This window comes from Acinonyx jubatus, chromosome E4 (genome assembly GCF_027475565.1).
Source record: "Acinonyx jubatus isolate Ajub_Pintada_27869175 chromosome E4, VMU_Ajub_asm_v1.0, whole genome shotgun sequence".
Taxonomy (NCBI): Eukaryota; Metazoa; Chordata; class Mammalia; order Carnivora; family Felidae; genus Acinonyx; species Acinonyx jubatus.
The window spans coordinates 29674647-29683502 of NC_069395.1; the positions used below are offsets into that span (position 1 = coordinate 29674647).

Sequence of the window (8856 nt, forward strand, 5' to 3'; positions counted from 1 at the left end):
ATGAAAGTGGTTCCCTTTAAGGTAAGCATTCGGAACTCAATGACAACATTCCTTCAGCAAGGAAGTCAGAAATTTCTGTTTACTAGTATTAACAAATAAGGTCATTTCACGAGATGGACGTTGACTATAGAACCAGTTAAGATGACTGTCTTCCAGAGCGTGTTAAGTCTTGGGTGGGGAGCAGCGGCTTGATCGCTTCATGGATGGAGCAGTGGGCACCGAGATCTCCCAGCCAGCACCTGTGGAATAACAACAAAATAAGTACTGTCCCCCGAGTGTTCACTTGCTCTGTGCAGCGACGGTGCTAAGTACCTAGTTGCACTCTCTCTGAACATCCTTATAGTCTCCATAAAGGAAGAGCTTTTGTTTTTAATAGCTTAAAGCTGAGTATACTAAAACTTAGAGGCTAAATCATTCGCATAGCGCTTCTAGACAGTGGCAGAGTGAGAATCTGAGCCCAGGAGAATGATTCTAGCCCTGGTGTCACTGTGGAGAGTGCCTCTTAGCTCATAAAAATGACTACTCACCGACAAGGAATGTTAAATATGGAAAGAACATCATCAGTTGGTTGGAGTTCTTGTTTTCTCTTGGAGAACAATTAAGGAGGGGGTGGGGACGGGAGAAAGAGAAGAAAGGGCCGGAAGACTGCAAATAGCCACCCAGGAGCCCAGCAGGACGCAGAGCAAGATTCTAACTTAGCACACCTTCTTGCTCAAAGCGATTCTGTCATTAGCACCTATAGATGAAAACGTGGAATGTATTACACATGTGTTTTGTTTGTTTCCACCTTAGATTGATGGACATAACACAATGACTTGGCATTAAAAGAACAAAAAAAGAAACCCCTAAGCTAACTGCCTTTCATTTGACTCTCCAGAACCAGAAGTAAGGCTAACATTCTACAGGTAGAGGGGCAGGGTGAGGACATGAACATCTAGCATTCAGCAGAGTGGTCTGAAGAAAGGGTGCAGTGTAGGCATCAGGCCAACATGGCTCTGCGTCTCTGTTGTTTATAAGCCTGGTGATCTGGGTCAAGTGACTTGATCCCTATGAAATCAGGATGGTTCCTTTTCTTCACAAGACCTAGCGTGGGACCAGAGGAGAGACTCAGCAAAGTGAATTTTTAATTTTCACTTCCTCAGAGGCCCAGGTAAGACTAGTTCTGGCATAGAGCAACCTGGGAAACCACATAGAGAATAGAAATGCTCTGGGTTCAGGTGGCTATGTCTGAGCCCCAGCTCGGGTCAGGGGAGTTCTCATGGAGAAGATGAGATATAAGCAAAGATTTGAAGTTGCTGAGGGAGTTAGTCATGTGGGGATCTTGGTGGAAGGTCCTCAGGCAGAGAAAATAGCTAAGGCAAATAGAAAATTGCCTACTGGCCAGATTTAGGAATAAAAAGGAAGGCAGTGTGCCGGGAACAGAGCTTGTGGGGGGAAGTAATAGAAAGTGAGGTTAGAGAAGTAAAGGAGTTGGACTGTTAAGCATTATCTTAATGATTGAGGGGGTACCTGGGTGGCTCAGTCAGTTAAACATCTGACTCTTGATTTTGGCTCAGGTCATGATCTCACAGTTTGTGAGATTGGGCCCTATGTCAGGCTCTGTGCTGACAGTGTGGAGCCTGCTTGGGATTCTCTCTCCCTCTCTCTCTGCCCCTCCCCTGCTCTCGCTTTCACTTGCTCTCAAAATAAATAAATAAACATTAAGGGAAAAAAAGGACTTTGAGTTTTATAATGAAAGAAATGTGAAGAAATATGGAGCCATTGCTAGGTTTTGAGCAGAGGCGGACATGATGAGACTGAGGTTTCGAAAAGGTCATTCCAATTGCCATACTGAGAAGAGACTTGCAGAGGCAAGTTTGAAGCAGGGAGACTAGTAATCCAGACAAGAGAGGATAATGGCTCTGACCAGGGTTCATGACAGTACAGGGGATAAGAAGTGATCAGATTCTGGACATATTTTGAAGGTATGACCAGTTCGACTTATCATGGGTTAGATATGAAATATTTTTGGCATGAGCAGTAGGAAGGCTGGAGTTTGCCAGCAACATTTGGGGGGCAACATGCAGATAGATGAAGCAGACTTGCGGGTAAGACTAAGACTTCACATTTGTCCATGTTGAGACGTCCACTGGATATCCAAGTGGAGGTCAATGAGTGGAAAGAGAGGTCTGATCTGGTGACATATTTGGAAATGATCAGCATATAAATATTTAAAGACTGGTGACTTAGGGAGATCATAAAGGGAGCATTGATAGAGAAGAGGAGGGGTCCAAGGACTGAGCTTTAGGGCACTCCAACACTGAGAGTTCTGGAAGAAGAGGAGTGATCAGCAAAGGAGACTTGAGACAAAACAACCAGGGAGGCTGTTGGGAAGGTGCCATTCACCAGGCAGATGGTAAAGAAAGAATTCTAGCTGAGAGGAAGGCTGAAAGCAAACTCAGGGCTGTGAAAAGCTGATTTGGGAGAGAGGAGGAGGAGAGCAAGTGGTATGGTATGGGGAGCTTGTGGGGGAAACGTTGGGGAGAGACAGGAGATGAGGCTGGAAAAGGGGCTTTCACCAATTTGAAATGGCTTTGGATTCTCAACGTAAGACATCGGTGGTTTATTTCGTGATGTTGGCCACTAGGATCCATTGAGGTCTCACTCGAATGTATCATGTGTCACGCACTGTACTAAGCACATTATATACATTTCATCATTTCATCTTTATACCTACCCTTTAAGAAAGATAGTATTATTATCCTCTGTAGGTGAAGAAACTGGCTCAGAGAGGTCAAAGATTTCACCCAAGGTTACCCCTCGAATGACTGCCTTTAATCAGGTGGTCCCATTCCAGAGTCCATCCCTTTAACTACTAACCTATCCTGTCTCCTGGATGGCTTAGCTGGGTGTTAGAAGGTTAGAGGCTGAGAACTTGCACCCTTTCTCTGGAGAGGATCTGGCTTCACTCTGTCTCTTGGAGGAGATGCTTTATGTGCAAAAGTTCAAGATAGATCTGGGGCACCCGTGAAGGATTTCAAGTAGGTCAGTGACTAGATCATAGTAGCATAGTGTAGCATACTAATGTAGTGGCAGGGTGGTGAACAGGATGGATGAGGGTGCCTGGGAATACGGGCAGGGAGATAGATTGGGGGGTTGATTAGCTGTATGTGCGACTCTTGAGGGACCTGAGGGCTGGCCAGGCAGTGCACTGTGGGCTGCGGGTCTGGGCCTCAGTGGAGGCTGATCTGGAGCTGTGGAGTTGAGAGTCAAAGTGGTTGTAGGAAATGGAATCACAGTCTGGGTGAGGGAAGCAATTTTCAGGTGTTCATTGTCCATATTTACACCCTTTTCTGAAATAGATCCCCCTGAGAACAAGTCAGCTTCCCACTTTACAGGAAAAAGGCACCCCTCTTGCCTCTCTACCATCGTACTGTGATGTGTTTGGGGAGTGTACAAAAACCTGGGCTCCAAACAAAGGGGCCATTCTAAATACTGACGCAGGTGTGAGAAAGTGAGTGACTAAGGACTGGGCCACACTTCCTTTTACGAATCAGGTGGTTTTGGCTGTTTGCTTTTAGCATTTTTGGAGGGAGACCTAAACATAATTTTTGATGATAGATTACAAAGTGATTGTGGGGTTCTGGCTAGCCTGGATGTCAAAGATTTGAGCAACAATGGTGTAAGTAGAATACTTCCATTCCTTCACTTGTGTATTTTGTTAATTTTTTTTTAATGTTTATTCATTTTTGTTTTTTGGTTTTTTTTAATTTTTTTTTCAACGTTTATTTATTTTTGGGACAGAGAGAGACAGAGCATGAACGGGCGAGGGGCAGAGAGAGAGGGAGACACAGAATCGGAAACAGGCTCCAGGCTCCGAGCCATCAGCCCAGAGCCTGACGCGGGGCTCGAACTCACGGACCGCGAGATGGTGACCTGGCTGAAGTCGGACGCTTAACCGACTGCGCCACCCAGGCGCCCCTATTCATTTTTGAAAGACAGAGACAGAGCACAAGCAGGGGTGGGGTGGAGAGAGAGGGGGACACAGAACTTGAAGCAGGCTTCAGGCTCTGAGCTGTCAGCACAGAGCCCAAAGTGGGGCTCGAACTCACAAACCGTGAGATAATGACCTGAGCCGAAGTCGGACAGTCAACTGATTAAGCCACCCAGGTGCCCTCACTTGTGTATTTTGAAGTGTTTCTCAGTGATTGCGTCTGTAAAAAAAAAAAAGTAGTAAGATGTAATTATGCCAAACTATTTCAGTGTGATTCAAAGACATCCACAGACCCATGAACTAATATTTGGAAAATAAACCCAGTTCATCTCTAGTAATGGATATATTTCCAACAAAATTTTACTTAAAAATTTTTTTAGTTTATTTTTGAGAGACAGAGAGAGAGCGCCCGCAAGTGGGGGAGGAACAGGGAGAGAGAGGGAGACACAGAATCCGAAGCAGGCTCCAGGCTCTGAGCCATCAGCACAGAGCCCGATGTGGGGCTTGAACTCACAAACCGCGAGATCATGACCTGAGCCGAAGTCAGACGTTCAACCGACTGAGCCACCCAGGAACCCCCTCCAAATTTTACTTATTATGTTTAATAATTGTCAAATTTTGCAATATACTTCTGATGCTTTGATTGTGTATTACCAATAATGGGAATTTATTACTACTCAGTATTACTATTCAGTCCAATGTTTTTGCATGTATTTGGTGAATTATGGTCACAGAAACTTTTTTCTTTTAATTTTTAATTTAATTTTTAATTTATGTATATAGTTTGTGGATGAGATAGATGAAAAGCTTATTGATAACAAAAGACTTTGAAACATAGAAATAAATTGGGTTTAACATCTGTGGGCAACACAAAAATTTGTACATGGATGTTTCTAGCAGCAGTGTCTACAATAGCCAAAAAGTAGAAACAGCCCAAATGTCCACCAACTGATGAATAAATAAAATGTAGTATATCCATATAATGGAATATTATTGGGTTATAAAAGGGAACGAGTACAGATACATGCTGCTACATGGATGAACCCTGAAACGTTATGCTAAGTGAAGGAAGCCAGTCACAAAAGACTACATATTGTATGATTCCATTTGTATGAAATGCCCAGAATAAGCAAACCTGTAGACAGAAAGTAGATTAGTGGTTGCTTAGGGCTGTGGTAGGGAACCAGGGAAAGGGCAGTAATTGCCAATCAGTACAAGGTTTCTTTTGGGGGTGATGAAAATGTTTTAACGTGGATTCTGGTGATGATCGCCCAACTCTGGATATTCCAAAAACCATCGCATTATACACTCAAAGTGGATGGATTGTATGATATGTGATTTATATTTCAGGAAAGCTAAGAAAAACACCTGGGGGGAAATGGAATGGAAAATACGACTTAAAACAGAAAAAAAGAATAATGTACAATTATTGACGATTAAGGATCTTGTGCATGTACAAAGCATGATAAACTAGATTCTTTGCAACCATTTGAACTTGGGTTAAGATGTGGACGTCAAACTAGACATTGCAGGTACAACTAAGAGGTAGAAGGAGAGCAGGGAGGACTGTTTTCAGGTGGAAGGAGTGTCAGGTGTCATCTGCACTGGGCCAGCCAAGGACTCCAAGCCATCCATTGGATCCAGTTGGCAATTATGGAGTCCTTGACTTTGACATTCTCCTTTCTTACAGACTACAGTCCAGCGTGGAGGCTGGTGGCTGGAGGCAGGGTTGAGAGAGGTTAGAGAAGAGAGCAATAGGGAGGAAGTGAGGACACCAGCTGTGGACTGCACTTAAGAAGTTAGAACACAGAGATAATGGGGTGGCAGTTTGCTAACTCCGGGGAGAAGTGGTGTAAAGGTAGTTGTTACAATGCAATCAATTTGAACATGTTTGTGGACGAAGGGCGAGAGAGTGGAGACGGGAAAGACGCTCATTTCTGCCACGGGCAGAATGTTCTGCACATCAGCCAGCTTACTTCAGAGTTGTGCCTCTCTCCTCCAGCAAGCGGGGTCTGTCCTCACTCGGTAGTTCTGCGGGACCTCCCAAGTCCTTGTTCAGGCAACAAGCCACTATCTTCACATACTGTTTCCTAAACTGCTTATCTCATTTTTAATGTTGCAGATGTTTAGGGCTCCGACAGGGTAGGGGTGTGGGTGGATAACGGGCTTGCTCAACATTCTTTGGAATCGGACTGATTTAGGGTAAGAGTGGCTTCTAAAAATTTCTTGGGTGGGAGTGAGAACAGAGGCTTTAAGGTCAAAATTTTAAACTCACCTTAGTTCACGTGAACTCTGCTGGAAGTGAAGAAACCAATCCTCCTCAAATACTGGAGGAAATGGGTCCCCCAGAGTGGGAGGCGGACGAGATGCCTTTTCCTTCTGTGGCCTGAGCCTCCACACACCAGCTGGGCCCCAGGGCGCATGGCTGAATCTGCAGCATGAGACCGAAGAGGGTCATGTGAAAATTCACAGCGAACAGGGTTTTTCCCCACAAGGTGCTCCATTGTTACTCCAGTTCACTTGAACCTACTTCATTATTTTTACACTCTTACGAAATGCTCTCAACAAGAACTGCAACAGTAAAGAGAAGAAAGGAAGTATTTAGAAATATTAAGAGAGAGGCGTGGTTGGGACAAAGCATCTTGCATTATCGTCTGCTGCAATGAGGAGGAAAAGACTGAGCCAAGGGAATTTCTTACATTCCTCATGTATCTAGAGCCACACCATCCATGTGAAGGTCACATCGGAAGGACACAGTGAGGTCATGGTGAGGGAGTTGACTTCCGCTAGATCTCCTCAGTCTTTATATACTCTCTTTTCCTGGCTTAATGTTAACACTTGGCGAATTACAGACTATGTTACAAGGTGGCCAAAGAACCATGCGGTTTCAGGTAGATGTATCTGAAGTTCCTTGGCATTGAGCGAACAGTTTTCCAGGACATAGTTTGGTGGAAACATACTAGCAGCGATGGTAACAATTATTAACGGGAGAAATTATTTGTCTTTGTTTTTGAATTCCTACGTAATATTGTCATTGTTATCGTTACAGTGTTTTGTCCCGGGCTCTTAAGCTTCCCTTGCCCCCTGTGTGGCTAAGAGCACTGAGAACACAAAGATAAATAGTACACAGCCTCTCTAAAGAGCAGTTCTTATTCAGGTGTCCATGGATCCTTGTCCTTGGATGGAATTCAGCGGCTTTGTGAACTTGAATGGAGAAAAAATTACATTTTCAGTAACCTCTAACTGCAACGCAGTATTTCCTTCAGAGAGAAACGGTGATGGAAAACACAGTAGCATCAGCCGTACCTGTGACCCATGGTCACCAGGAAACACATGTATTTTCATATACATATCCTATCACAGCTGTGTGCAGCTCTCTTGAAATATTGCATATACATATCGCTACTTTGAAATAATGGCAGTTATTTGACCGCTGGATATTGTCATTTAATACATCTGTGAAAAGGCACATGTTATTACATCAAATATGTGTTTTGATAGTTTGACAACCATATGTCGTGATCAGTTCACTGCACGCACCTGTGTAGTTTACCTCATTCTGGGAAGTCTTCACAAGACTGCCAAAGGTGACTGAGGCACAATAAATGGTTAAGAACCCCTTTAGGTGTACAGGTTCATGGAAGTGGTGAGTAGAGGCAAGAAATATGCCCAGGAGCTACAGGAGCCCAAGAAGGGGGCTGACTCGGCTTCAGGAGATTCCTGAGCTGCATCTGGAAAAAAGCGTGAAGAGCAGAAGAAAGAAGCAGGAGGTCACTTGCAGGGAGAGAACGCAATGAGCGCACGTGGCCTGAAACCACCAGGCCTCTGTGGAAATGGGGAGTACTGAGTGTTAAATGCTTGCTTGCTGTACTGAGTTTTGGGGATTAAAGAATGAATCAAAGACTCAGTCTAGAGGGTCAGTAAGCTCATGTTTTAGAGCAATTTTTATGGGGACATGGACAGGTTTCAATTTCCTTGAAAGTAATTCAGTGGCATATAATAATTCTTTTGTATGAGAGAGAGAGAGCTGGGGAGAGGGGGAGAGAGAGAAAGAGAGAGAGAGAGAGAGAGAGAGAGAGAAAATCTTAAGCAGGCTCTGTGCTCACTGTAGAGCCTGGTGCAGGGCTTGATCTCATGACCCTGGGATCATGACCTGAGCCAAAATCAAGAGTCAGACACTCAACCGACTGAGCCACCAGGTGCCAGGGGTATACAGCTTTTACAAACAGCTTTATTGATGTATACTTCACATACAATGGATGCAGATATGTGGTAAGTTTTGACATGTGCATACATTGTGAAGACGGCACAATCAGGATACGGGATATCTGTATCACCCCTTCCCCCAAAGTTCCCTAGAGCCCCTCCTGTCCTGCTACCCCATCCCTCCCCTGACAACTGCTTATCTGTCATGTAGAGTCATGTGCTTTTCCAGAATTTTATGTGAATAAAATCATGCACAATGTACTCTTTTTACACTGGTTTTGAGCATAACGCTTTTGAGGTTCATTCATGCTGTTACAAATCAATAGTTCATTCCTTTTTTATTGTGAGACGTATTTATTATAGAAGTGTGTATGTTGAGAAGGGGGGAGAGAATCAACTGTTGTTTTCCTAATACAAAGTTTAAAGAGGGAGCGGGATTTCTACTGCTTATCAAATGGGAATATGGGTTAAAAATTGAGAAATGCTGGTCTGGAGTGTGGTCAGAGTGCATTCCAGCCCAAGTTTTTTCCTACCGTCGATGTTAAACTCAAGCACATTTGGAAATATTTTAGACCTGAAAGAAAGCATCGGGACATCAAAACAAGCACCACAGCTGAGCGGGCCTTTGCAACCACAGGCTTTCTGATGAAAAGATTTGTGGAGACTGCCTAATGAAG

At 44.1% G+C, this 8856-nt stretch overlaps 1 long non-coding RNA gene across 1 annotated transcript; it reads right to left on the reverse strand.

Annotated features, from left to right (window-relative positions):
- Window positions 1-135: 135 nt before the first annotated feature.
- LOC128312950 (uncharacterized) lies at window positions 136-7076 on the reverse strand. Its single transcript, XR_008292940.1, has 3 exons — window positions 6249-7076; window positions 4110-4193; window positions 136-239 (listed from the first exon to the last, which is right to left on the reverse strand). It is a non-coding gene; the product is annotated as an uncharacterized LOC128312950 (long non-coding RNA).
- Between the last annotated feature and the right edge of the window lie 1780 nt (window positions 7077-8856).